Genomic DNA, 24,702 nt, shown 5'->3' on the forward strand with positions numbered 1-24,702 from the left:
GGTTTGGAGGGGACCTTAAAGTAGTTGGAAACAGGACAGGGATGGCAGCACTGATTTTCCTCCAGGACAGATGCTCTGGGGACATGATTCAGCAATTCTGAGTGTCATTGTTTTGAATAAAGCTATCAATGTTTCTCCTGAGGAGTTTGGAACACAAGAAGATTTCTACTGTCACTATAAATGCTAGTGCCTGTCCCCTGAGCTTCAAATAATGTACATTTCAATGTTCCTGCCTGCTTGAATGGGACATTAAAAGAGCTATACTCTGAATTGCTGATGTTTTATAAAAATATGAACTAATAGTGCAATGACAGGATTCCACTGTCCCTTCCCATTGCTGCTCTCCATGTGCCAAAGCAGCACTGGGACCAGCCACAATCTGTGTGGATTCTGCCACAGGGATGAGAACAAAAATACTGAATGCTGGAGGTTTGGAGGGGAGGAAAAATGCAATTCCCTGATCATAACCATGTTCCCTGGCACTGAGCTGTGTAGCTCAGAGGGGAGTAAGTGGCAGCAATTGTACCCTCACAGAGGAGGTGCCTTCCAAAGGTGTCTCACAGCAACAGCATCCTCAACTTCCTGGCTGCAGAATTTGGTGGTGAAGGGGAGAGGACTGGGCGAAACAAAAGCACAGCAGCTGTAGTGCCACAGGCCCCTGGCCCCTGGAATATGTTGGGAGAGCACTGTGCACACACCATTCTCAATCATTAGGAACAACATATGGTGGGTTGGTGTTGGTGCTGCCTTTCCCTGCCTGCCCTGTTTCTGCTCAAGGTGTGAGTAAATGAGGAGAGAGGAATGCTGCTCACGTGAGCAGAGAACTGCAGGGGGAACAACCATATGGGGTCAGGAGGATGTGTCAATTCTTTGCTGCCACATCTTCATCAATTGTAAAAGCTCCAAAGAATTATTCAGTTTTGTGTCTGCGTGGTCAAAACCTTCCTGTGCTTTTTTTCTGTTCTCACAGCAGCTGAGAGCCCCATCATTGGTAACAAACTCCCAAAGCACAGAGCACAACACCACATTTACAAACAAGGTGACAACAGCTGGGATGGCTCATCCAACCCTGAGGGCACCCCACAACCTCTCTCTGCGTATTCACGGTACAGAGGTTTGTGAAATCAGCCAAAATCCAAATTGCTGTCTTTGAGACAGCCAAAACAGAGTCAGACAAACACCCTGGACTGTGCAGGGTGGCCCAGGGGTGCCCAGAAGTGGGAGGTGGGTCCTGAAAACGCCTTTCACATGGGCAGCTTGGCAGAAGCCATGGCTGCCACTGAGGATGGCAGGCAAGGATCGGTGTTGGAGCAGCAGGAAAAAGCACAGGGATGGTGTAGGACAGGAGTCCAGAGAGAGGCACAGGCTCAGAGCACTGCACAGACTCTGACTGACAGACTTTCTCAGCTGAGGCAGGTGTGGTGCCAGGAGCTGGGGAACAGCAGGACCAGGACCCGTGGGGGCACTGGGAACTCACGAGATGTGCACAGGAAAAAAGAGCAAATCCATTCACCTCAGTCCAAAGCAGGATTGTGGATTTCTCCTAACATTCAGACTGCTTTTGATGCTGTGAAAGGTGGCATGAGAAATGCCAGTGCTGCCAGAGGAGCTGGGGATGGTGACAGGCACTGCTGCAAGAGCGACTCAAGGAGAGGACTCAGGAGGGGTGACCCAGGGCTTGGTGTCACAAGTGTGGGGTTAACCTTTGCCACCTCCCTGTTCATCCCACTTCCCCCTTTAATGAAGCAGCTTGATTGATGCACGAGTCATTTGCCTTCTTAAGAAATTTATTAAGTGATCATCTCTTTTTGCCCCCTCCAGATTTGTCACCTGGAAGGGGGTAAATGGTGTGTGAACCTGCAGTGCTGTGCCACCAAAGGAGTTGGAACCCCACGGGTTCCCTGCTCTCCCATCAGAAGGGGGGGCTCCCAGCACAAGGAGAACTCCTCCTGCTGCTGCCTCTGATGCTGATGGCCTGGGAATTGCAGATGATTTTCCCTCCCTGGATGACACGAGGCTTAGCAAGAGCTGGGGAGCAGCGCAGCCCTGCTGACCGAAACGGGGTCTGGCTCCATCTCAGTTCAGCAAACAGGAAATCCAAGGAATTCAGTGAGGACCAACTCCATGGCTAATGTCAGGCATGTTTCAGCACACTGCTGAATCAGGTCCTAATCTCCCACTCCCCTGGCATCCCACTACATGAAAACAATACAACCACTCCAAGAATATGCTATAAAAATAATTGCTTTTAGTTTAAAAAACTGAGTTGTAAAACAGCCACAGACTTGCAATTGGTCTTAATCTCCCTGCAAATGTCATTTTACATTAGATTCTTGTTTTTCATTCACAATTTGAATCAAAAAAGTACTTCTGTTTTAATTAGTTTTATAAATTTGCTGAGCTAAATGAATACAGCAGTAAAATCAAAACTGCAGAAAATGTGTGTAATCTCAGCAAACTGCATTACTTCTGGAACAAATTGTAAACCTAAAAATTAATTAATTAAATTTATTAAAATAATTTGAATTTAATTATTTGATTAAAATTATTTGAAATGCCAAGATGTGAAAACTGTGAATTAAGCTGCCACAGAAAATCTACAGCTCATTTTAATAAACTGCAATAGCCCCAGCTACACAATTCCCTGCTCCAGAGAAATCAGCTGGGTGTGTGGAGACAAGCAGTTCCCACGTGGCCAAAGAGAGTGGAAGAGTTTTAAATTCATTCTGTGACACCAACTGGAGACTTTTGTTCTAGATGATAATCTCAGTTTTCTCAAAACCCATTACAGTCAAAGCACAACTTAAATGACACTTCCTTCCTTGTGATGGCTCAGTGTCAAAGCACTGTGAGTGATGGATTAGCAATGTTTGATTTCAGCTTCCAGGACATTAATAATCATGGGAAATTGCTCTTATAAGCAGGGTTTCCTTGCCCACTGTCTGCTCTGCAGATTGCTAGGACAAAACCCAACCTATAAATGCAGAAATTGTATTTCAGTACAGCTCTGCCAGCTGGCCACTCCATTATGCACCTAATTCCTTCTACTTGGGCTTCTCAGTAGGGAAAAAACCAAATTCCTAAATTGAATACACCTTAGGAATATCAATTTAATTAAGAGGATGACAAGAGGATATAAAGGCAGGAGGGTGTTTATTACCAGAATAAATTTCTACCTGCACTGCACTGGTACACCTGTGCCCATGTATTGATGTTTTCTAGTAGGAAAAACCTGTGCAATGCTGTGGAGGACACCAGCACCACAGGTACCTGTGTGAGCTGAGCAAAGGGGACAGAAATCTCACTCTGAGCTGCAGGAAAGGGAACAGATGGTGCAAACATTCACACACACACACACAAATTCACACTTTTTCATGACATGAGGTTACTCCATGCTTAAGCTCAAAAGGGCTATGGCTGGAGTTAGTGATTCTGGATTCTGCACTCAAATTGATTGCCTGGGAGAGCACTGCAGCAGGTGAGGAGCTGAGGTGGAGCAGGGGGTGAGGCTCCCAGGGAGCCACACACAGACTCTGCACATCAGTGCTTCTCTCCAGCTCACTGAGCCCTCCCATGCTCACCTCCAGAGCTCCTGCAGGCCCCATGGAGCTGCCTGTGGGCTCCAGCATGGCCCCACGCACACACACAAACAGCACACAAACAACAGCCCAGCACCCTCAGATGCTTTATTTAAGAACATGCACGCAGACAGTTCTCTAGAAAGCACACTCCATAAATAAAACATGTTTAATAACCCAAGAAAACCAAACAAAATAAATAAACCATGCTACTGACTGGCAACCTCCTCTGCAGAAGAATCTGTAAAACACTTTCCAGGGTTTGCAAAGTGCCTGCCTGCAAAATATTTTGCATGATACAGTGCTATTCCTTAAACAGCTGTGATGGGCCACATGCTGCAGCAGCTGCCAAACTCCCTGCTGGACAGCTCTCCTGCCCTCCAACAAACCTGCTCAAATTCAGCTGGAGCCAGTGCTCCATTTTATAACAGCAAGGTACAATTTATTAGGAAAAAAAATAATGATGACTGTGTTTTCCCACTGCTGGGAGTCAGTGTGGTGGTTGTGAGGTCAGGAATGCCAGGCCAGCCTGTGCCAGCTCACTGCCCAGCCTGACAGATTCCCTACAGACCATTAAGGGAAGCAGGGAAACCTGAAGTGCTGAGTGATGTTCTCACAGCTTTTTATTTCACTTCTGGACGCTCTTCTCACCTGCAGAATGGAGTGACACGAGTCACACTGAGGTCTGAGCTTATTCTGGGTTTATTTCCAGCTCTGGATAAAGGACTGAAGCCACCCTGACCCTGTGCTGATGCTGGAAGTGATCAGGCAGCACTCCTGCTCCTTCCTGCTGTGAGGAAAAGGGTGGGAGATGGGGAAGGGGGCAAATGTCTGGTCCCAGGCAGGAGGGAGATGTGTCCCTGGGATGCAGCACGAGTGCAGCCTGAAAACCCCTCTGAAACTGCTCTAACAAGGCTCTGCCTCTGGAAAGGGGCTCCTCCACTTCAACTGCTCTGTGTGGGTGGGAGGATCATTCCTATAGGAAAGACTGGCAGGATTGAAGCCAAGTTTGTAGGAGGTGATTTCCAGAGTCAATTTGTTCTTCTCTGCCCTTTTTCTTTTCTCTGTATAAAGCTGAGCACGCAGGAGAAGAACCAAATCCAATTGAGCATCACCTAATTTTGCTCAGAACAGAAGCTCCCTTTCATTAAAAATAAAAATCCCTTGTAATTCCATCCATGCTGCAATCTGGTGAATTACCAGAGTGGATTCTGGACAGAAAGCTCCTGCTGTGGGGTGAGCCCTCATTGTTGGCTCCCTTGCTATGCACTGCACACAGCTTGCCTTGTTTCACAGCCAGAAGTGCTGCTGCATCTTTTTGTCCTGCTCTCCCCACATCCCAGCCACTCTTCTGTTGGATCTGTAAGTGCCAACAGGTGGGAAGGGGCATGGGGAGGGAGAGGCTGCCAGGGTGCTCCAAAGGACCATCTGTGTGGGCAGGGACTGCACAATCCCAGCCAAGGACACGGGAACATCTGTCTGCCTCCAGCTCTTCACCTACTGCAAAGGTTACGCACCATCGCCGTGCCAGCTGTGCCAGGCACCAGTTCAACACAAAACACCCCCGGAGCAGCCTGTGGGGACATATTTTTGTTGTCTTTAGCCATTTTAAAAACAGAAAATTCTGCCTAATTGAAAGCTGGCGTGCCCTCCCACTTCTCCTCACACAGGAGGACTTACTGGGGTAACAACAATTTCCCCCACGCTCCGCATAGGTTTTGCTGCAAATAAACAAAAGTTTCCCACTCTGCACTTTCCCTTTCAAAGACTGCTGCCAGCTCTGACATTTTTTATATTCCTCTGAGTAACTAGTGCCAAAATTTCTCCAGTCTTTACCAGCAATGAAAGCAGCAGCCTCAGAGGACTCGTGCACATAGCAGTGTGAGCACACTCCTGTGAGCACAGTCAGAGGTGTTTCCCAGGTGGCATTCAAGAGGAGAAAGATGGAAAGCTGTTCAGTTACTTCTGTGGTCTAACATAACCTGGAAGGTTTGGTTCCTTTTTTATGTTTGAACATCATGCTCTTTACACATGTTCTGTTAGTACTTTCTGGCCTTTTTAGGGAATACTTGGTGGAGGTACGACCTAAGGAATTCACAGAATTCAGAGAGTGACCACATTGGAAGAGACCTTCAAGATCATCAAGTCCAACCCAGCCCCAACACCTCAACTAAACCCTGGCACCCAGTGCCACATCCAGGCTTTGTTAAACACACCCAGGGATGGTGACTCCAAACCTCCCCAGGCAGCTGTTCCAGAACTTTATCACTCTTTCTGTAAAACACTTTTTCCAAATATCCAACCTATATTTCCCTTGGTGCAGTTTGAGACTGTGTCCTCTCCTTCTGTCAGTGCTGCCTGGAGAAAGAGCCCAACCCACCTGAGCACAGCCACCTTTCAGGAAGGAACGGGACCTTCATCTCAGAGTCAGCCTTGAAATGTGTCCCCTCTCCACATGACATTTTTTAACTCCCAAAAGCATCACTTACTATCATTTTTCTGAGGCTTTTTGATGCCTGTTTGTAACTCTCTGCCTTTCCAGGTTCCCTCCCTATCCCTCATCCCCAGTGAGCTGCCCACCGAGCAGCACCGCTGTGGTTGGCACTGCCACACTCCCACCCCGCCAGGCTCTGCTTTCCAGAGTTTGTTTTCTACAGCAGCCACTGGGAAATGAGGCTGGTGTGCCAGGCCACTGGCTGGATAATGAGTTCATTCTCCAGACCCACTGAGAGCAAGGTGCTTCCCTGGCCCATCTGCTCTCACGGCATGGCTCCGGCAACGCCGTTTGCAGAGAGAGCAGCAAACACCTGGTAGAACTGCTCATGTGCAACAGAGCCCCTGCAACACACACTGCAAAGCCTCCTCAGCCTAAAAATGGGAAGAGACAGAGCTCTGGGATTACTTCAGAGCCATTGCTGCAAATGCTTGAACTGGGGGGAAAAAAAATTTAAAAAATCAGGAGGAACAAAGCCTCCAGAGGGCTGAAGCACTCTTGTAGCACACACATGGCACAGGCACAGCGCTGTGTCTTGGTCACCTCTATTTCCTCCAGGTTTTCTAAGAGAAATAAAAGCTCCAGGAAAGTCACAGGTCAGAAGTGGTCAAAAGCAAAGATCTAGAGAAACCAGAACAAGAAATTACCCTTTATAAGTTTATCCAGCCTCAACTGAAACTGGCATACCTGACCTCAAGTTAAAAAGCCTAGGTACCATCTACAAATATTTCTAGAGGCAGGGAAAACTAGTACCATTGTCAATTAGAGAAGGGATGAATAAAAAGTGGTGGGGCATCGAATAAAAAGTGGTGGGGCATTGGTCATTATCTTCATTAAATTACTCACTATTGAGTAATTTAATTAGTGAGTAATTTAATGAAGATAATGTGGGCTCTGTAATGCCCCACCTCCTCAGTACTAAAGTGTGGCAGCAGATGACTGACAACACCATATTTCAAATTGCCTTTAAAAAAATGTTTTTAAACACATTGTCCCACAGAAGGTGCTGCTGGTTGACATGAACAAGGGGCAGATGTGAGTGATTCATTAATGCCTGGAGGCTGCTGAAGGTCAGGAGAACATCCTCCCTCACATCCAACAGGACATAGTAACCATGAACTCTCACGGTTAGGTTGGGATATGAGCCAGCTATTAGCAGCAGAGCTTGCTCCAGGTAAATCCTTCCACAGCTGCCTATTATCCCCATCACATTATTCCTCCTGACAGAGGCAGCACTGTCCATATAGATCACAGGTGCAATCCAGTATGGAAATCCTATTTAGATGTGCAATACATTACTGTCTTCTCCCTGGCTGTACTAATGTCTGAATTAAACTGTAATATCTCATGGCTGGAACCTTTCTTTAATTCATACTGCAGACCCCTCACACAATCTATGTGCTGAACAAAGTAGTAAATTCACCTTAACACATTTATGCTTTCCCATAGTCTTTAAATCATTCATATCCAGACATTGTGTATGTTCTGGATTGGGTGGAAATATTTCTAGCACATAACTTTTCCATTAATGGTTTTGGGGAATGAACTCTTTGAAGAGGAAGCTCTGTCCTTTAATCACTGGAAGAAGAGCAGTGCCCACACCTCACTGCTGCAGGATGAGCTGGAGAAACCCCTGGGATCTGAGCCATCCTGCAGCGAGCTCCCTCTGAAGAGGGGCTGGGATCAGGCCCTGAATCCATCCCTGGGGAACAGCACACACTGCAAATGAGTGGCTGGGGGGTGGCATCTCCCTCCCTTCACCTGTGTGCTTCCCCTGTATGGGAAAAGAAGCCCAGCAAGCTCCCCTTTCTGTCACAAGGTGAGCTGCAGTGAGTGCAGCCCTCCAGATGGACTTCCCTCTAACAACAAATGCAATTATTCACCAAGACTTGGTAAAACCTTGAAAGCAAGTTCAGAACAAGCTCCACTGCATCATCTGCAGGAGCTGAGGGGGGTGAACAACAGAGCTGCCTGTAGGAAACCAAACCCTCTGCTGCACTGTACCTAATTTTTAGACATCTTCCAAAATCAGCTTCACTGAGACACAGCAGGTAAAAACCACTACTAAGTACAGCAAAACGCATTAAAACCACATTAAAGGATTTGGCAGAGCTCTCTAAAATTCAGAGAAATATTTTCCTTTGCAAGGACCCTGCACACCAAGACCCTGCAGCCTTTAGGGCATTGATGACACTGACTGTCCCTCTCTTTTGACAGCTGCACTTTTCTCCATCAACTCCTTTCTAACCCAGAGTTAGAAGGACCCACAATCACTGCAGCAGAGGCTGGAGGAGAAAGGAGGTTGTTACACTGTGAAATCCCTCAAGCTGATCTTTTTCAAATGTGTTTATCCAGGACAAAAAGCCCCCCTGTGGGGAAAAGCCTCTCTGCTTTTTGGGAGTCGACATGGGCAGCTCTGGAGCCACCTGCCACCATGGACTTGGAACTGCCACACCAAGAGCTGGCAGAAGCTGGGTCCACGAGGCAAACTTCTCCTTTAGAGCCTCCAACTCCCTGCATACCTGGGAGAAGCGACTGTACCAGCAGCTGACTGGAAATTTATCCAAAATTCTCATGGTTTCTTTCACCCAAAAATTGTTTCCAGTCTTGCAGGGCCAAGGAACATTTTGTTGAAAGCACAAAAACTTGCTTTTGAACTAGGAGAATATTGCAGGCAAATGTCAGCACGGTGCTACAGCACAGTGCCACTCTGTGTATTGCTTCCTTAGGTACTCCAAATTTCTGGCCTGAGTCCAGCCTCTCAAACACAACGGGTTCTCCCCAGTGCCATGTGTTACCACAGGTCTCTCCCTAACTCTGAACCTGCTCAGAGAGGGTTTGTCCTCCTGCAGCGCTCTCCAGCTGCTGCCTCCAGCCTCTGACCTTTTGAAAGCTACCTGGGAAATCCCACATTTGGTAAGAGACTTTTTAAAGCAAACAGTTTACATATGATTAATTCTTCCTGTAGACCTCAAAAAAACCTCCTTCCTGATTAACAAAGGTCACTGAATCTCAAAAGTTAATGGCAGACACTTCAAATATATTACAGCCCTTCTCTAAAAAAAAAAAACAAACCAAAAAACGAAGTAAAACAGAACTGGGTTTGTCTGGAGAAAACAGATGTGGCAGAAGAAAAGGCCAGAAGCTGGGGAGGAACAAACTGGAAAACTGATAGAGGAGAAGCTGGAGAGGAATAGGGCAGGAGCTCTTGCCAGAACAGCCCCAGTCAGAGAAATAAATATATATCCACAGCAGTGACTCCTGCTGGAGTCACTGGGTACTGGGATATCCCCTGAGTACTTTGAGGTTGCACTTTCCCTACTTTCCCTATGAAAGACCCTATGAAAATGTGAGAGGCAATCCTCAATCATCTTCCTGCACGTTCCCATCATACCTTTCTCTATAAAGCAGCCATGACTTTGCTACCCTGACTGATCCATAAAAAATTCATAACTGTTATCCATGCTCAATAATTACAGTGTTAATATTTGGGTAATTTAGAAGTACCTTTCTCCAGCAGAGTTCAGCCTGTGCCACTGACTAATGCACAGTTTAAGTGTTTATGACTAAAACTGTTCTCTCCTCTTTTCCTTCCCCATTCATACCTCCAAAATGTTTTCAAAATGTTAGTGAAAAGAGGAATTTGAAGAGGGAATCTCATTACTTCAAGGCAGAATTAAAAAATTATGAAATGCATAATGCCCAATTTATCAATCAAAGCAAACTCTGCAGTACAGACACACTGAAAGCCCTTCACTCTCTAATCACTAATAGGTAACACTATCAAATTCAGCCCTACACTCTATTAGAATTGCAGTAGAAAAGCACTTAGTGTAATGCCCAGAGACAGCTCACCAAATACTGCTCACTTGGCTCAAAGACAAGGCTGAAGATGTTAATAATTTGAAAGCTTCCTTAACCAGTGTACTTTATCAACATGCCCAGAAAATGAAATAAAATACCTACACACAATTTCTGTAGATTAAAAAAAAAAAAAAATCTGACTTGTATTCAGCCCAAGAACTGTGAGTTTTTTTCCCAGATTTGTGAATTACCTGTGGATGCCTTGCTGCAGAGCCCATCCTCTCCCCACTGCAAACTGCAGGAACCATTTCCATTCCTTCTTTCTGACCACATTAATTTCAGGCTTGCTTGTAGGAAGATTTTTTTTTTCTATGTCCTCATTTCCTAATTCCTCATTTTCCCATCAGTCTCCCAAGCACCACAGACATACAGTGTTGGCAGAGCAGTGATGAACTTCATCCAACCTTCTCTCTCAGTTGTGCCTTCTTTCCTTGTCTTCCTCCAAGGGAGGAGGCAAAGACACCAAACCTCTGTGACCAGGTCCAGTGCTCATGTCCTCTCTTTTCATGTTATTTTCAACCTCAAACTTCAGATTTCCTAAGGTTTTCTTACTCTCCAGAGTAAATATCACCAACAGAGCATCACTGTAAAGCACCCAGAGCTGGAGCAGAAGCACCCAGCTGCAGGCAGCAGCACAGTTGTGACAGGGGGACGTAGCAAACACCGAGTTTACTCACAGACAGAGACACTGTGAGCTGGTGACAAGCAGTACAAAGACTTATTTGATGCAAAGACAGAATGACTGCATTGCTTATGTCAAAAAAAGATCAGTGGAAGCATAACAACAGAGCATTCTGCATGCTACACACACCGCATAAAGCACAAAAAATACTCTTTATGTTTCCTGCGCTTTTCTAGCCTGGTTTCTCAGGAATAAAACAAGAGCTGTGCAATTGTTCTGTCACTCATTGCTTCCCCAAATAACTTTTGAACCTGTTGGCTGATCTCAGGTTTGACAGATAGGCTGAGGTCTCAAAGGGATCACATTCCTATCAGATGCGTGAAAATAATAGAGACTCAAACCGGCGCCTTTGCCGGGCTGCCCCCCGTGCTGTGCCTGCCTCTGCTCTGAACCTCAGGGGTACCAATTAGCCCACGAGCCAGAGCAGCTCTGTGGAGCAGGGAACAGCTGGGGCAATGCTGGGATTCTTGCTTACATCTTCAGACAGAGCTCCCAGCAAAAACATCGGTGCGTGTGCCTCCCTCGGGAGGAGGGATCAGCGCTCCAACCACAGGACACGGCGAGGTGAGGGCTCACATCCGTCCTCCTCCAAGCACAGAAAGGCACAGCAGAACCCCAGAATGCCAGTGCTGCCAGCCTGAGCTGGCCTTGGTGTGCATGGTGCTCACTGTGTCCTCAAACCCCAAGCCACTGATGGTGCCAACGCTCCAAGGACTGCCCTGTCCTCCCAAGGCTCACCAATGAAAATTTCTTCCTCACCCTCCCCTGCCTGCTCCTCAGCAGCAATTCAACCTCTGAGCTCCTAAAAACACATGTGCATTGTCTTTCTGGCATCACCAAAAAAAAAATAAGAGAAGTGTTGCCTGGCAAAGAGTAAGATTTCTGTTCAGTTTTAAGGGGATGTGTATGACAGGGAAGTTACAGGACTCTCATTCTAATAGCCAATGCTGCTAATTAAAACTGTTTTGGAAGATCTGCAGCCAGCATATAAATCACCCCTCTATATGCTATAAATAAGAGGCAGATACAGAATTGAATAGCTCCCATTTGTCAACGGAATGAAGAGATTTGATTGTGTCTTTTTGAATAATAAATCCAGACATACCTAGCAGGGCATGGAGAGTTGCTCCAAGTGTCTCTTTTATCAAACAACAATGATTACATTATAGGGTTTGCATTATGGGCCATCATCCATTTCTCTTGTTTTCTCATTTATTGCTGACATCCTCCCTCCCAGATGAAGCATTTTGCTCTGCATAGAACGTGCTCATGTAAAGATCTCAGGAGCAAACACTACTGAGTGTCCTGATGCAGGGTGCACCTCCAGGATGTATCACAGAGCAGAAGGGAGTTTTGTAGGGGAACTGAGCTGTGGAAGCCTAAATACACAGGTTTTTCTACCTAAATACACAGGTTTTTCACCCCATCCTTTTTTTTTCACAGTGCTTCTAAAGGACACTCAAAATGCACTGTGTATCAGACAGAGGAGAATCAAATCATTCTTATTGGCAGTGGATGTCCATTTATGCAAAACAATGCAGAGAACCAAAAATAAAGTCCTGAAGATAATCTTAAAACATCATTGAACAATGGAAACTCCAAAGGTATCCACACACAAGAAGCAGATACTTAATAATAATAATAATAACAATAATAATGACAATACCTCTCTCCTGTGTGGAAATCTCTTCCCAACCATGAACACTACATTCCATTCACAGCCACCATGTCTTTCTCACTGGAAAAGAAAAACAAACAAATGGGCACCAATTAGAAAAGGGCATTTATTAATGCTAAGTTCAGAGTAGCTTCAAATTTTGCACATGCACTCATAAAACAGAAGATTTAGGATTCCCTGTCACACGGGAGGCTGCAGAAGGTTAATTGAGTTCACTGTAGAAGTATCATTACCTCTATAAGACACCTAAGGAAAAAAGCACAGCAGTCAGGTTATGAAGATAGATTTATTTTAAGCCTTTAAAACTATTTGTCAAATTTTTGCCCTCTAACAGGGTGAGGATTCCTCTCACTTTGTCCCTAAATTCCAGTGCAGCTGAACAGCAACTTCCACAGCATTTCCTCGGCTGTGGATTTCACATGTTTCCCCCAGAGATGCCCTTGTCCCACCCACTGACAGACTGACACAGAGAAGTCATGACCTCTGGCATCTATTCCCCTTTTCCCAAAGGAAACGCATTCTCTGGGGTGGGCCACAGGATTTCCTCTCCCCTGCTGAAGGAGCAGCTGGAAGACAGTGAAACCAGCTCAAAGAGCTGCAGGGAAATTCCTGCGAGCTGCGCTTTTATCTTTGCTTCTGCTGGGGCTAAAAGTGGGGAGAAACAAGGGGGAAATCTTCCCCTTTGGGCTCCCTCATCACCCCTTCCAAAAAGGGCAGCCGTGGGACCTGTGGTCCCCTCAGTATCACTGGAATAAAACAGCCTGCTCCTCATCTGCTCAGGCTGGTAAAGCTCTGACCTAGGTGTGCTTATTTTACCAACAGTGACTGTAAATCTGGATGGTTTTATTATTTTGGTGTTATGCTTGCCAATAAAAAGGAAAAGCCAGCAGGAGCTGAAAGGATTTGATGGCTACAGAATTGAGTTCCCAGCCTGCCTCCCTAGGTGCTCGCCGGGCTGTCTGCCCTCCCCTCGCTCCCTGGAGCTCCTGAGCCTGAATAATGTCCCAGGCACCTCAAGCCAAGCCAGGACTCCCATGTCACCGACTCCGCAAGGACTTTGCAGTCACTGTTTTGTGCCTGATGATGACACAAAAGCCGCTGCAGAGCAATTCTCAACGCAGGCACACACACAGAGCGCGAAACAGGCAGATGGGACTCGGAGCACAAAGAGGATAAAACATCATTTTAACAAAATCCATTTGTTCGGATGACCCCAACTTGAAATTAAGGTGTTAAAACCCAAGACAAAGCGGATTTCTGATTGGCAGCCAGTGATGTCAGCCCTGTGCCAATTACAGAGGGAATTCATGTGGCTGCCTTTAAAAAGAAATAATTCCCTCCCTGATACAGCAATAAGACATTGCAGACAGCCCATTTGCCGGGGATTACGCGGCACTTCTCAGGTAGTTAAAGTCACTGAGCCTTTTGACCTTGTGCCTCCTAACACTACTGGAGGCACAATCACCCAGGGACACGCTGCTTATCATGTGTGTCTTATTGCTTAAACAAAACCCAGCCACGCAGCAACCTGAGCCCGCCACCCCGGGCTCTTTGGCTGTGAGTTATTGCGCCGAAACAACACGAACATAATAAACAGCACTATTTATTAGCTTATTCTATGATTTCAGAGATGACTACACAGGCTGAGAAAGTGGAGGAGAAAGCGCCAGGCTGGAGTGAAAGCATTTCTCAGGTCACTGCTTTAAACACAGATTTTTCGTGCTGCCGCGATGCTTGTGCAGGGCGAGTAAATCTTTGCAGGCTGCAGTCCTGAAGTGGCTGGAATTAATCGTCCCTCCAGATGGGATCCGAGCTCACTCACTGCCATAACGTTCAGCATGTAATGAACACCAGGCAAGGTGAAAATTGATATCAAGAGCACTTCTAAGAGCTAAAAAGTTAACACCTAAATTGGAAATCAATATACGCTGTAAGTATTGATCAGCTGAACAGAAACCCGCAGGTTTTTGCCTCTGCTGAGTGGATGCTGTTGGAGGTTGAGCTGAAGTTCCACTGAAACACCCTATTTTAATAGTTATTTAAAAAAAAAAACACAAAGCAACCCAACCTTATGGAGCGATGATCTAACTTTACAGAGTGATTGTCTAACCCTTCCGCAGGTGCCTCCATTCTGAACAACCAGGAACGTGCCAAGCCAGGTGTCTTTAGTGACTTTTTTACTGTCCCTTAGCTTTTGAAGCCAATCTTTTGTCCTCAAGACCAACAGAGGAAGCCAGAGCAGAGGAGCAGCACCTTTGAGGAGGATGGGTGGCCTTTGTGGACCTGTGCCTGGTGATGGGCAGAGATTTGGAGCTTGCTGAGCACATGGGAGCCCAGGTGTCACCTCTGCAATGCAGTTCTCAGCTCTCCTCACTGTGCTTGCACAAAGGCACCTCTGCTGCCTTAGGAAGGGGATCTCTGCACAGTGCCCCGCTCTGGTGGGACACAGCTCCTTGGGTCCGCAGTGGGTGAAGAGCAGCTGCAGAATGTGTCATCCCATGCTGTGTATCTGCTCAAAGCAAGCTTTTCAGACACTGTGATGAATGAAAGAGCTGTGAAAAACAAATGTCTCATTGTTTGAGTCCTCCAGCCTGCGAGGAAGCAGGAATTTCTGTGCTCTTACATCAAAGAAACACTTGACCCTATGTGATCAATTCCTCCTCCTAATTATTAAGTGCTGAAAGACCTGAACTTCTTCGAAGTCTCTCAGGTGAAAAGGGGCAAGAATATCTCAGAAAAGGTTAGAGAATCCGTACATTTCTATAAATATTTGTTGGTCTGCATTCCTTTAACTTTGCATGATTAAATACAGCCTGCTTCTGTTCTTCCACTTTATCCTCCGGGGAAATTTATCATCAAAATTATTGTACAGCATTCATTACTCTAGCCTCATTTAAAACCTTGCCCTACTTATTATTTAGGCTGCAAAAAAAAATGTTGCTTTGTATAGTATTTCCTATAATAGTCTCAATCATTACATTTAAAAGATTGCTGTAAGGCAGCTTAGCCTGCATTAGAGGAAAATAAAGTGGGATGCCATAGTTAAGTGTTACAGTTCTAATTCAGCTTTTGTTTCACAAATCATAACAATGCAATGTTTCAGTTCCTTAAAAGGCTCTCGCTGCTCATTAGCAGCATCCAGGACTTCAGCCCCTGGAATTCAAAGGGACATCCAGTGGTTCTTCTCCCTTAAAAATGGTGGGGAAAGGCAGAGGGATGGGAAGGAATGGAAGGGAGGCAGGAGGCTCCATCAGTTAAGAGGTGGGGCTGTCTTTTAAATCAGTGGTGCAGGGAACACACTCAGCTGTGACAGAGCAGCAGGGAATGCAAATAAATTATGTTTGCTTAACCCTTACTCAAAATCTGTTTAGGACAGAGAGACAGACACGACTGTTGAAAAGAAACAAAAGCAGAGTTTAAATGGAGGGGAAAAAAATTAACTTAAATCCCAGTAATGCTATGTGAAGCCTCTTAATTTGGGCTCCTTCAATAATGAGACTGCTCTGATGCTGAGTACCATTGCTGGCCTTTTAGATAACACTGTATTTGTGTTTGTCTAACCCTTCTGTGCTCCTGAAAAAGCACAGCTGGTGCTGCTCTGCAGACCCTGCTGGGGAGGGGAGCAGGGAAAAAGCTTCTCCTCCCCACTGGCAGCCCCACCAAGATCTCTTCCTACATGGGCTGCAGAACCAAAGACTTTGGCTTCTGGTTTGACCACATCAAACTCAGACTGAAAGCACAGGGTGGGCAAAAGCCGCTCATTAACACAGCACAGTTTTTGGAGGTTATGTCATGTATTTACTGTTTAGGTTGTTCTGTCCTCCCTCACTGCCTTCTCTGGACCTGACTGACCTCAGAGGCTTTTTGCTACCCCAGACCTGGCTATCCTTCCCTCTCTTCTCCATCTCAAACCAGAGACCTACAGGACTTAGGAGCACAGAAGGAACCCCTGGTTTAACCCTCTGTGATGGTGAAAATTCCCCAGTTATTCCTAATCTTCACTTCAGGATTTGATTCCTGACTCTACTTTTCCCTTTTACCCACCCACCTTGTCTTTCTGACTGTTTTCTACAGGGGGCCTTGCAAAGACCTTTCAGCATCGTAAATAAATGAGATAAGCCAGTTCCTCTCTCTTCCTTTCGTATTGACAACTTCAAAGACTTCCAAGAGATTAAGAGAGAAAGACTGTAAGTGACCTGCTGGGTCATCAAGCCTAGGCTTTCCCTATCACTTCCAGCCATATCCTACACTACCTTTCTACTGGATAAGCCTGATCTTATCAGCGCCTCCCAAATGTTTTCTTTTTTTTTTTTTTTTCTTATCATTTGAACCAGTTTACGAGGTACAAATGAAAGGCTTAGTGGTCTGTAACTCCCCGGATCGTTTTCTTCCTGGTGTCACTAGAAGGCACCTTGTCCTTTCTGTCCATTGAGCACACATTCCTCATCACCCACGGGAAGGGAAAAAGAGAGGTGAGCTTTGGTGGAAGGAAGGGAAGAGAGCAGGATGGTGGAGTTAATGTTCATACAAGAGATGTACTGCCAACTCTGGTAAATGCAAACTGGTGGGAAAATGAAAATTCCTATTTTATCATAGAATCACAGAATGGTTTAGGTTGGAAGGAACCTCAAAACTTCAATTCCAGCCCCCCCTGCCACAGGCAGGGACACCTTCCACTGGAGAGAGTGGTCAAAGGAGGGATCAATACTCTCCTTGGCTATTATTTTATCATTAGACTTCACAGACAAATAAATATTATTTTCTTTTCTACCACTAATTGTATGGATTCAGAGCTAATAATGAAAAATATGCAACACCTTGCTATTTGTCATGCACCAAACACAGCTCTCCCATCATTCTGGTCAGCAGAGGCTGTTCCTGATGGGTTCTGATGAGCTGCTGATGCTGGAAGGACTGTGCTCATTAGCTGGGCTGTGGAAATGGGGCAGATCACCCTCCACCAACCCCAGAGTTATCCCAGCACCCAGCTCTGGGTGCCAGCAGCTGCTCAGCACACCCAGATTCACGTTGGCAATCCTGCTGGCTTTCAATAAAATCTGTGTTTGGAAAATCCATAATGGTAAAACAACCCTATCACCATAAAAGGGGTTTCCCAGGAGGGAAGTATTTTGTGCAGCCTCTCCCCAATCATTTAGATGCAGAAAAACCTTTAGGCCCGTAGCTGGCTGCAAAGAGCAACAGAGACCTCACCCAAAGGGGGACAGCCTTAGGTTCAGGACCAGGAGAGGCCAAACCTCACTGCAGTTCTTTGGCCATGGGTGATTTCCAGGCAATCAGAGCCACAGCCCATTCACCACGTGGCTGCACAAACCCTCCAGGTTACAGTGCTCACACACGGGGAGCAGCTTCTCACCTCCTCTGGCTCCCCAGTCCTCCTCTTACACACAGCAAACACGTCAACAGGGCACATTTCACTCTTGTTAAGCTGATGTTGGTGCAACCAAAGTGTCCCCCCAAAGCAGGGTCCTGGAGCAACCTCGAGAGCGCACAGGGGTGTGCAGGGCTTGAACTGCAGAGCACCCACTAAATCAGCAAAAATGAGGATTGGGGTGAAGCTGAACAGATCCTCAACACTTAAATAGGAAGGGGAGGAAGATGTTTTGATTTTATTTTTTTTTAGTGATGCATTGATTCTATAACTTGCCATACAACCTTCTTTTCTTCAGAAAATAATAAGGGTACTGTTTGTTTCCTGTAATAATTTGGCACTGCCCTCTCTTTTATGAAACAAATCTATTTGTACTTGGATATTCTGAAAAACAGCAAAACCCTTACATAAGCATTTAGGCAAAAAAAAAATTAACCCAAACACTTTCAACCTAACATGACTCCCGTGGAGAGCCTGTTATGGCCTGACCACAATCCCCATTCCCAAACATCCTGCATTGCTGGGCAGGGAGGAGGTAGAAGAGTTGGGCATGAAAAACTGGACTTGGGTCTGAGAAGAAGTGGAAGGAGGTGTATTAGTTTTTGTCTTTGTTTCTCACCATCCTACTCTGTTTTTAAGTGGAAATAAAATAATTTTCCTCAAGTCCAGTCTGATTGTATCTCACCATTTCCCTGTGAGAGCCTTAACAATGCCATCCAATTCCTGACCCCCCAGATGACTTTGCATCAGCAAAAAGGAAAATCACCAGCACTGAGGCGATGCTTGGGGGATTATCAGCTGCTTATCAGAAGGTGACTCACAGAAATCACACACCTACTCCTCCATCTCAAACCAGGAGCAATGAGCTGTCAGGTTGGCAAGAGTCTTTTCTGTCCCAGACCTTCCAAAAGAACTGATTTTCAACATTTTAAGCAGAAATGTCCAAGTCTCTAACTTGAAGGGATACATCTTTTCCTGTGCTCCTTTGTGCAGATTTTACAAGAGGTCAGCCAACAAAACAAGGTGGTCAGACCATCAAATGCTTGCTCTGCTTGAGGTGGCTGATTTTGACTCCTGAGTAGCTGGACCTAATTCTCTGCCAGTTCACTGTCACTCTCCTGTCCCCAGCCCCTGAGTCTCTTATCTGTTAAAAATGAAAGGTTTGGAACAGGAGCGAAGGTCATCTCTGCCTGTGCTTCTGTTCCACAGCCAGCGTTGTAGAACAAATACTGATGAGGATCATGATGATAATGAGGAAAATAATAATGAGCATTGATCTCGATGGAGATGCTCCTCTGTTCTACCCAGGCCACTGAGATGAGACTCAGGAATCCCCAGACATAAAGGATGTGTCACACTAAACTTTAATTAACAGCAAATCACAACCCAAATGACACATCCCCCCCTTCACACTCTCAATTTTCATAACTGACTTTTCACAATGAAACTCCAGGGGACATTTGAAACTAGAGAAGAAAGCAAAAAACCACTTCTGCCTCCACATGCAGCTGGTTCCGCCAAGGGAGCCATCCAGCCATGATTCCTCTCTGATTTTGTACAGCAGGAACCACGAGCAGCTTCAGCCTGGTCCAGGGAGAGACATCAGCAGAGATGAGAGGAGAATTTAGGTCTGCTGTGCTCCAGGGAGACACTCTTGGCACTGAGGTATTTCACAGCTTCCCCTGCTGTGACCCCCTTTGTGTCACCAAGCAAACCCCACGCTCCCACAGCTCCACTGGGTGATGCTTTTCACTGCTCCAGCATTTTCCCCACACAAACAAATTAACCTGGTCACTGTGAGGGACAAGGCCTTGCTGGCCAGGTGCCCTTGCTCCCAGCAGGGAGCACTGGGGTCACTCGTGGAACATGGCATAAGCAGCTCTACAGATTTCCAGGGAAAATCCCAACTCCTGTAAGGAACAGAAGAAATCAATGCTCAAAGGAAAGTTGTGTAGCTGTGAATAACTAAAAAGTAGTATTCAGGAATGAAATATTTACTTTTTGGATATGAATTTTGCTGGTGGTGTTTCTGTAATATAAATATTTTAATCATGCTTTCAAGTGCCCAATTTTTCCGTTTTTTTCCCAATAAATATGAAATATTTTTTGATTGGCACACTCCCCTATGGCTGCTCATACAAGGCACCAAGCAGGCAAACATGGGTTCCCTTTCTGTCAAAGCCTAAGGGAGATCTTGTTTATGAAAAGGTGCAACATGTAGAATTCTTTAAAAGACTTTTTTTTTTAATAAGTACCATGAATTCATTGACTCATTTTATGGACTAAGTAGGAGGAAGTAAGGAATATCTCAGGCAATTCCATGCATTTATATCCATTACATATAAACTCATTTCATATTGATCATGGAAAGAATAAATTGCTCAGATTAAATCAACCTCCAGCAGGATAAGGTCACAGACTTGTGCTATTAACTGCAATTGGCCACTTAAGTAGAGGATACCAACAGAACAGTGAAAAAACCCAGGTACATCTTCAGTGATAACATATCCCATAAATACTCCCCATGGAAAACTTCATGTACAGCCACAGCAAAGTTCAGAGTACAGCAGGAAATGGATATTGGGAGTTTCAGAGTTGCTGTTGTTCAGCCATCTCTCCTCCCTGCAAGCAGCTTCTACCCAGTAAAGAACAGGAGATCTGACACCAGGAGATGCAGCTGATGAAGCAAAGACTCAAACCAGAAGGACACAAATCTGCACAGCCCCATCCCTCCTACAGGACCCTGCATGGGCAGAATCAACATTTACAGCGCTGGGCAGACAAAGCAGCAAAGGATTCCTGATCCTACCTTTGGGAGAAATAAATAACCATGCTTTAAAAAAAATAAGCGAGAAATAAAAGGCCAAGTTTGGATAAAATTCAAGCAACTAGTCTTGCAAATTGTAACTTAGGCAGCTCAGAGTGCTGTAAGACAGGGATCTGTAACTAATTGAAGTGAATAGCTTGAAGTGCTCTGCTATTAGGGAATCAAAGCTCTGGCATATCTGCTGCAGTGTCTGTGAAACAGCAATAACAGTGTTTGCCCACCTTACAGAGATAATAGAAGTGGTTACGTTTGTGCAGAAATGTGATCATGTAAAAAGCACTGTGGTATAAAAGTGCTAAATATTATTATTAGGTGTATGTTTTGGTACTCCAAAAAATGCAATTTATTCACACTCTATTTCTTTGACACTTGTAACAGGCTTCCAATGTGGCTTAGAACCCCTGCTCAAAAATAAACATCAGAATAATGAGCTTTCCTTATTTAATTCACCAAATAGGCACAATAAGCTCATGTTTAAACAAAAAATGGAAAGGAAACTTGCTGCTGTGCCAGAACAGCAGCACAATCAATTTTAATTAGCATTGCTCATTGTGGGAAATGATAAGGTATCAGTCATAGTAATTGGTGGTGTTGACAATTAGTCAAAGTTATTAACATCTCAAGACCCAGGACAAAAAAAGCTTGCTGAATTTTAAATATCTGGAGAAGGCTTGCCTCGAAATCCTCAATTTTCACACAGTCTGAAAACATTGCTCAGATTTATTATTTGTCAGCTTCCCATCAGAGCACAGGCACTGGGATAACACCACCAACCCAACATGGCTGGTGCTTGATCAATCCAAGTTTTCCCCTGCTGGGAGTGGGGCTCCCTTCTCTCCTCTCCTCCCACAGCCCTGCTCCCTCCCTCTCTCCCTTTGTTTCCCTTTCCTGCTCCCAATGCTCATCCCAGACCCTCTCCCAGACTGAATGGATCAGAGAATGCTCCCAGGCAAGGGAAAGGCCTTGGAGTGGAGCATCTCCAGCAAGGTCCCATGAAGGAACATGATCCTTTGGGTGCCCAGAGCTCAGGTGGGTGCTGCCACAGGAGCAGCAACAGCTGCTGCCTGCAGGAATTGCCTGGAGCACCTCATTTAATGGTCAATGAGCAATGCCTCAGCCTTCTGAGAAGCTCAGGGGTGAAGCAAAGTCTATGATGAGACACAATATAGGGAGTTTTGAGGGTTCTGTCCTGGTCTCTCTTACCCCACAAATGTCCTGCCTGTGGTTGCTCTCTGACTTCTGCTGAGAGAGGATCTGGCAGAGGAGGTCAGTGATGACAAAGGTGAGCAGAGCAGAGAGCCCACCTGTGTGGATCACATCAGAACTGACACAAGGATTTCTGGTCTTTTAGTAAAGTTTAGAGGTCCATATCAGGTTATTTTTCTGGCCACCAAGACCATAAATTCTCCAAGGTCTAGCACTTGGCTACTCTATTGTATATACTCTACTTGTACCTTCATGTTTTCGTGGGGAATTCCTGAGACACCCAGCCTGCAGGTGCTGAGAGCAGCAAGTGACCCACCTCAGTGAGTTGCATAAGGATCACTTATGGACACAGCTGATGTACACAAAAAAGGCAGAAAAACATTGTCCAAAAACATTTATTTAATCTGACAGACCCCTGACCACCTGCCCTACAAGACAAAGATCACAGAAATACTCTGTCAATTGTTTTCTGCTGGAGTTTCAGTGAAAACTCAATATATTCCACCTCCCACATGCTGCTGTCCCCTCACTGTAAATAAGATGTGTATAATACTGCAATAGCCATCCTTCTGCTGTAAGTAGGTGTTACAGTTTAAAATAGCAGAGGTGACATGTATTACTCATTTGTCCTTTTGCTCGCTTTAATGAGTTTATTTGTATGGAAATTAAAAGCCAGGCAAAAATACCATCTCTGTCCCTAACATATGTATCTGTTACACAACCACAGTGATTCTCCTGACCCTTCTCCTACAACCACCACTCCCAAACTGGTGCTGCCTTTCAAGCAACAGAGCAAAATACCAGGCTGCCACAAAGGAACAAATCCTGCTGAGCTGCACCCCTGGCACAACTGTCAGAAAGCACAGTCCTGAAAGAAACTCCTCCAAAACCCAACTGAGATTCAAAGCAAAGAAACTCTGATTTAAATTCCCTCTCAGGCCCACAGCAGCAGCGGGGCTCTGCCACTGCGGCCGCCAGATAAACACCATTTTCAAGGTCAATTTCCTATGACCAGTTGCTTCATTTCTCATCATTTTCTGTCCAACTTCATAGATTACCACTTAAAATTGATTTATTCTTTCCCTTCCCAGCATTACTTTGCACTTCATTTAAAAGGGAGGTCGGGGGGGGGATTTTTCTCTGTGCTCCCCACAACGACGCCGTCATAGGACGATGGGCTCAGCTGGGTTTCAAGTGACTGACACAGCTGCTCAGTAAAGCAGTGTAAAAAGTTTATAAAAGCCAAACCAAACCAAGAGGCACCTCCCAACCATTTCCCCTTCTCTTCCCCACTGCTAGAAATACTGTTTTTTTAGAGACAGTGACCCAGGTTTCTACACATGGAGCTTTGTTGTAAAGCAATGTTTTCATAGCCCCTAACAGAAAACTGAAGTTGTGTCGAGGTCTGGTTTGAGGTTCCTCCTGCAGGCCGGTAGCAGTGGCACTGGAGATCAGATTAAAGCTGACAGAGATGAAACTGTGCTGGCCCACATCCTTGGGCTTGCTCCAGGGCCTCTCATCTGCATTTCATCGTGATGTGAGCACATGTTCCCATCATTGGTACACTCATCTGCATCACTCTGAATGTTAATCACAGGCTAACCCAATTTCTTCGGCAAATTTATTACATACTGTTCATTAAAGTTCATAAAGCCTCACGTGGGGCTGAAAGAAGCAGAACACCCTCACCGAGGATTCCTCAGCAATTCAGAGGTGGCAACGTCAGCCCAAGGAGCTCCTCCTGCCAAGGTGGGTGCCAGAATCTTTCATCCAGGGGACGACAGGGGAGGGGAAGGAGGCAATGAGGTACAAAGAGCTGTCACAGCCCTACAGAAAGCCCTGAAACTGCTGTCCCTGTTGGAATTCAACAAAACAAACCCAGATTTCTTTCCAGAGTCATTGAAAAATATTTTTTTTTCAATGAACAAGGAAAAAGAATCAAGGCTTGCCAGCAATGTGGGGATGTGAGGGGAAGGAAACCGAGCTGGGAGAAGGGGATCACAGGACAGAGCTCACGGGGAGAATCTCAGCAGCACACACTGCAAATGTTACAGGTTGTCCTGGAGTTGGGAATTGTGGGCTGCCCTCAGGATGTCCCCAGCAGCTGGATCTGACAAGTGACACTTTACTGCCCTTTGGATTTACTGGCAATGCATGGTAGAAACACACTTGGACAACACTCACATGCTTAAACCTAAGCATGTGCTTAAATGCTTTGCTGACCAGGGCTCAGAGAAGTTGTGTTTGTTTTTTTTTTTTTTTAGAAAGGGATGATTTACTGTATTCCAGTTAACAGCCAGACATAAACATCTACCTCCCCAATGAACTCTGTGCATCTGAAATTATCTCAATTTCCTACACCAGCTCCTCAAAACCTCAGGAACACACAGAAATCCAAGCCTCCAACATCCCGAGTGGAAACTGTTAAAATTCTCCAAAGGACTTTATGATTGAAATATTCAATCAGATGATGCTACCATCAGAATAATGAAGCCTTTGGAGGATTTGCTTCATTGAGTATAAAATAATTCTGAGAGACACTTAAAAGGAAGAAACCATGTCTGTGGGAAGAAACAGGACCGATTTTTTGCCAGAAGGAGGATTATTCTGCAAGCCAGAAAATGATACCTCTTGGTAACCCAACATCAGATCTGCTCCAAGGCTAAAATTAGATGTCACAAAATATATAAATATAATTTTTGCACAGCTGTGTAAATGAAAATACATCTGTCAAGAAAAGAGAAATTACAGATGCTTACTCTCTCCTTTCCCCAAAATTTCCATAACCATAGAACAATCCAGCCTGAAATTAGAAATTTGCTCTCTCCTTTAATTAAATCCATTTGCATTTTTCTTCTCCTCAGCTGATTAAATAACAGAAAAGCACAAAGGTGAAGGCATGTTTTGTGATTAAAGCACTGGACGAAGACCCCAGAGGAGCCAATTCAGTTCTTGGTCCTGTCACAGGACTTCCTCTGTGACCT

General features: G+C 45.3%; 1 protein-coding gene across 10 annotated transcripts in view; it reads right to left on the minus strand.

Annotated features, from left to right (window-relative positions):
- DAB1 (DAB adaptor protein 1) overlaps positions 1-24,702 on the minus strand; it is a 414,897-nt gene that overhangs the window by 200,893 nt on the left and 189,302 nt on the right. For 8 of the 10 annotated variants that reach the window (XR_004980631.2, XM_054515767.1, XM_036387798.2 and 5 more), the window contains exon 2: positions 12,285-12,356. The gene's annotated coding sequence lies outside the window, so the exon portion shown is untranslated. Of the gene's footprint in view, positions 1-10,127; positions 10,470-12,284; positions 12,357-24,702 lie in introns of those variants that run through there. The other 2 variants (XM_036387802.1, XM_054515766.1) reach the window with 1 other exon arrangement.

The sequence above is a fragment of the Molothrus ater genome, chromosome 9 (genome assembly GCF_012460135.2).
Source record: "Molothrus ater isolate BHLD 08-10-18 breed brown headed cowbird chromosome 9, BPBGC_Mater_1.1, whole genome shotgun sequence".
Lineage (NCBI taxonomy): Eukaryota > Metazoa > Chordata > Aves > Passeriformes > Icteridae > Molothrus > Molothrus ater.